Genomic DNA, 5899 nt, shown 5'->3' on the forward strand with positions numbered 1-5899 from the left:
AAACTATATATATTATACAACTAAGTAATGTGCTTCTTGCAAACTACCACAGTCAACTCATCTAAAGCAGTGATCCTACTGTATGCTTGTTAATGGTATGCAGTTCCCTTAAGATGACTTCCTCCCCTTCATCCAGTAATCCATCTAAATTGTCTGTAGATTCTGTTTGGCAATGGTTACTTTCCTCCAGAAGGTTCTTAAAAAGGAAGTAACAATACAATCTGCACAAAAGCCTGTCATGGTTATCCTAGCATTAAAGCAGCCAGGTGACAATGTGTTCACTGGACCACGGCTGAAAACTTTTCACACATCCTACAGCTCACCCAGGAATAGGGATGGAATGGTTGCCTCTCATTCTGCCTCTTCCTCCTGTTCTTGTGATGTCCCTAATTTCTCCTCCTTTGCTAAAGGAGTTGTCTTTCATGCCCATTTCTTTTTGTGTATAGGGGTGATTGATACCGGCACAGGTTGGTCCTCTGGTTCAGCTGGGGTCTGAGTAGCTGCAGTGCCTGTCATCAGCATCTGGGTAGCTGCAGAGCCTGTCACCAAGGTTTTAGTAGCCACAGTGCTTATCATGGGAGCCGGTGTAGTTGCAAACAGTTGTTTAACCCTAAATAAGACCTGAACCACATTCATGGTTCCTAGCAATAGGACCATGCTGTTTTCAACATCCCAAGGATATTAAACATTTTCAAAGTTCTAACACTGTTATAGTAGCCTGGAGGAGAGTAGGAAGATGTGGAAGATGTCTCCTCCAGAAGCTGGCTCTCTGAGAAGGCAAAAATTGTAATTATTAATAGTTTCCAATAGATGGCTCCCAAAGTATGGAGTTGAGTGCAATGCTGAGTACACGTACCAGATTAGTTTCACGACCAGCAATTCTATCATATCATAGGCCAGTATTACAAAATACAACAAAATTATAACCTAAGCCCAGATCCCAGAGGTGATAAACAGCACAACAGTAAACACATGCTGCAAGTAAGGTGTACATAACACAACCCTGAGGATACGCACAACTCTGAGAGCAAATAAATCAACATTGTGACCAGCATCTGTTAAACTAATGTAATGAATGGCTATAACAAGTTTTTCTAACGAATTCCAGTCAGATTTGTCAGTATTTCAACCTTCTGGGCCCCATGCTGGGTGCCGAAAAGGACTGTCATAGTTTAATCCCAGCCAGCAACTAAGTACCAGGCAGCTGCTCACTCACCACCTGCCCTGGACGGATGGGGAGGAGAATCGGAAGAAAGGTAAAACCCATGGCTTAAGATAAGAACAGTTTAATAATTTAAATAAAGTAAAATGTAACAATAATAATAATAATAATAATATAGTAATGAAAAGGGAGATAACAATGAGAGGGGTATAAAACCCAAGAAAAAAAAGTGATGCACAATGCAATTGCTCACCACCTGCTGACTGACGCCCAGCCAGGCCCCAAGCAGTGATCAGCCCCTCCCAGCCAACTCCCTGCAGTTTATAAACCGAGCATGGCATTCCATGGTACGGAATATCGCTTTGGCTAGTTCAGGCAGCTGTCCTGGCTCTGCTCCCTCCCGGCTTCTTGTGCACCTGCTCACTGGCAGAGCACGGGAAACTGAAAGACCTTGACTTAAGGTAAGGACTAATCAGCAACAACTAAAACATCAGTGTGTTATCAACATTATTCTCATACTAATTTCAAAAACACAGCACTGTACCAGCTACTAAGAAGAAAATTAACTCTATCCCACCCAAAACCAGGATAAAGCCCTAAATGGTAAGCATTGTCATTGACAATTGTTTCCACATGGCACCAAGTGTGGAGAATTTTCAGACATCTTACTTATCCCACAAAGTCTTTCTTCATCCATGACATCTATTTTCATCAAATCCTTCTTATCTATATGTATGCCCTTAGCAGTGACTTACCAGTCAACCCATCAGCCTTGGTATAAATTAACCAGTTTGTGCCCTGATTACTTCCATCTATTGCAAGAACAAGCTGCAGTGGGAGTCACTATTTCTGACTTTGGATGTAGGAAGAACACCAGTGGACAGCTCCAAAACCTTCCAGAGACACCGCTTCAAGAGACATGTCATCTTATGCCACAATTTCGCTTATGTTTCAGGACAAAGCAATCCTCAACCTCCTCACTTAAACCCTGAAAGAGACATACCCAAACATTAAAGCTCTCTGAGTCCTCTGGAGTGGCACAACTTCACGTCTTGCTGCTTGCCAGACGGACCTTTGGAAAACAGCTAAAGGAAACAGAATTTCACAGAAGTGAAAGAAATTCACACTTCCGAGTGGCTGATGTAAAGAAAAGTTTCATCATGTTCTTTTGATATGGAGAAATAGTGTGAAATGGGGACGCTTAACACCGACTGTGATTGTATATGTCTACTCAGAAATGTGGGTATGGTGACTAGTCATGGGTGCGGTGTCTGATCACATAGGCACACAGCTCTGAGGAGACAACTACAGTTTTTGAGGAGACGCCTGCCCTTCTTCCTCTAACAAAGGGGAGACGGGGAGACGCCTGCCCTTCTTTCTCTAACAAAAGGGGCTATTTAAAAGAGAATGAGAGAAGATGAGAGACATTCAAATGCTATCTAGAGGAAGGGAGTGCTAAGTCTCCTTGCTGGAGAAGATTGGATGGTCACAAGAACATGAATCACCTACAAACCTGCAAGACCACCACATTCCAGGAAACGGACTGATAAGCTAATTAACATACGAAGCGGGGTTTAGGTAACAAATATGTATAGGCGCTAATTGAATATTCATTTGTTTCATTGTATAAATGTGGGATGGTTCGTCACTTCGGGTATGCACGCTTGTGGAGGAGCGATCCCCCGTGCATCTGCGCGCAATAAACATACCTACTTTATAACTTTCGAGTTATAGAGTCTAATTCCGCACGTCAGTTTGGCGAGCCAGGCAGGAGGATTTCTGCTCGGCTGAGGGACCAGCTGCGGAGCGGACGCTCCTAGGCGCGCCCCGGGAGATTTCCTCGGAGGACCCTCCTCTTCTCAGCTGTTCACCCGGGAGCAGAAGAGAAACCCTGGATCCGCGGATAAAACGGTATGTTTAGTAACGGGGCGGCTGGTGAGACGCACGGAGACGTCCGGCGCGCAGCGTAGTCCCCAGGAGGAAAGGTACCTTGGGAGGGGGTTTGCTGACCAAGGGGTGGCCGCTAGCGATCTTGAGGGCAGATCGAGCAAACCCGAGGTTACTGCCATTCCTAAAAGCCCGGAGGCCTCGTGACGGAAAGCGGGGGGCGGGACGGAATAAGGCGGAATCTCGCAGGAACAAGAGGGACCTCTTAGCAAAAGTAAAAGGGAAACTTTTGCGTAGGAAAAAAGGGGGAAGCTAAAAACTTCCATTGGGTTGTCTTAAGAATTGGGGAATTCCTAGAATATAACAACTGAAATAGCGCTCTGTGTCTTGTTTGTTCTGTGTGTTGTCTTGTTACATGTTCAAAACTTGGAGTTATTAAGTGTATGTTGAAAAATAATAATATTCTGGTAATTCGTGGCAAATAGCGGAAAACTTAACATTCTGCTTAAGACCAGGAAAAATGTGGGTTTTTGTTTGTTGTTTGTTTTTTGGCAATTGTTCATTGAAATGCATACTTTGTGAACTGTCAGTGTTCCTAAAAGTTGTACATAAGTGCACGGTACCGTATAACATACTGCTTGTGTGACTGAGGGCTGCCCGGAGAGTGTGAATGGTGTGATTGAGATGCGCATTTTGATTTTCCGTGTATAGCTTAATTATTTTGACTGAGTGTGAGTGCAAGAGTGCTTGAGACACGCGTTTGAGTGCAATACGAGTAAGGAGCTCTATCCGCGTTTCCGACCTTGGGTGGCTAAGGCGGCCGGAGAAAAACAAAGTAATTAAAATTGTAAAATGGGAAATGGAGGGAGTAAGCCCTGTGAAAAATCGCCCTTGGGTTGTATATTAAAACATTGGAGTGATATCGTAGGACATGGTGGTACCGAAAATAGAAGGAAATTGATTAAATATTGTAATCAGTGGTGGCTTTTGTATAAATTGGAGTGATGCGAAATGGCCTCAGGAGGGAGGAACGTTAGATTATAACACTCTCCTGCAATTAATGTTGTTTCTGAGGAGAGAGGGAAAATGGGACGAAGTATCGTATACAGACATGTTCTTCGTCCTCCAGGACAAACCCGAGTGGCAAAAGGACTGTGGATTAGTACCCCCTCGGGATCCTATGGTACTAACACTAGAAAGAGTGAGGGATTAACATCACCTGATCTTTGATTATGGCTCTAGAAAAGGATAGGAAAAACCCCTAAGACCTAAACTAGAAAGATGTTCTTGTTGAAATTTTTGTGTTTAAAAGCTCAGGTTGCGGTTCCTTCTGTGGAGCAACTAGAATGAAACACGTTGTAAGATAAAAACTTGTACTAATGTATGTAAAACCTGAGGCGGGGGTGGGTGGAGAATCAAAGACCTTGTGAAAGTGTTAAAGTATTGGGGTGAGTTTGTACAAACCCCCGTACCCCCTCGAAGGTGCGACTGAGTCACGCTGGATGCATGGCAGGGTGTTTGCTGTTTGCCTGCGAAGGCTGATATGTAATAACACAGACTTAAAGCAACAAGTAGCAGATTTGCATTCAGGGTAAGAAAGAGTTAAAGCAGAAATGCTGCTGCAGAGGCAGGCCTGTGTAACCTGCAGAGCAGGAACAGCATCTCCTGCCCCGAATCCTCCTGATGGTGGGGAGGAGGGGATTGCTGTTGCTGACAATTGAGCAGAAGGACCTGACAATGTCACCCCAATTGCTGCAGCATTTGCAGTACAACAGGACCCGTAACTGCCCTTTAGGGCAGGGAATGGGTATGAGGTGGAATTTTAGTGAATACGAAACCAACTTATTTGTTGAACTTCAGTAAAAAAATAATTATTTGTTACAGTTGTGGGAGCTGCTGGCCACCAGGAAAACATCCTGAAACCTTTGAAGTACAAACTAAGAAAACAAACAAGAATGCCAAATTCCCCAAAGGCCCTTCTTGGTAGGGACTTATTAGAACAATTGGACGCAACAATCAAATTTAAAAAAGGGGAAGTTACTCTGGAAGTAAATGATCACCAATACATACAGGTTATGAGCCTATCTTTGGCCAGTACTCCTATAAAAAGGGAAATTGATACCAGAATTATTGATCAGGTATATCCCGGAGTATGGGCAATTGACATACTGGGACGTGCCAAGAATGCATCACCTGTTATAGTAAAATTAAAGGAAGGACAGGGTGCGATAAGAATTAAACAATACCCACTGAAAAGGGAAGATAGGGAAGGAATTCGTCCAAATATAGAGCGATTCATAGAATTAAAACTACTAAAAGAATGTGAGTCAGAATTTAACACACCTATCCTCCCAGTTAAAAAACCTGATGGGTCTTATAGGATAGTTCAAGATTTAAGGGCCATTAACAAAATAACAGAGGGTCTGTATCCTGTAGTAGCTAACCCCTATACCTTACTAACCACCCTGACACCTGACCTAGCTTGGTTCACAGTTTTAGACATAAAGATGCCTTCTTTTGCCTCCCTCTCCATGAAGCCAGCCAAAGAATTTTTGCTTTTGAATGGGAAAATCCCAGAAGCGGTCGAAAGACCCAGCTCACATGGACGGTGTTGCCACAGGGGTTTAAAATAGCCCCACAATTTTTGGAAACCAATTAGCAAAGGATTTGGAGTTATGGGAACCACCGTCAGGAGAAGGGAAAGTGTTACAATATGTAGACGATCTTCTTATTGCAACCAGAACCGAAGAATCTTGTATTATTTGGACTGTGAGCCTGCTGAACTTTCTGGGACTACAAGGATATCGGGTTTCTAAGAAGAAGGCACAGGTGGTGTTACAACAAGTCACA

Source organism: Falco punctatus (assembly GCF_963210335.1).
Source record: "Falco punctatus genome assembly, chromosome: Z".
NCBI classification, from domain to species: domain Eukaryota; kingdom Metazoa; phylum Chordata; class Aves; order Falconiformes; family Falconidae; genus Falco; species Falco punctatus.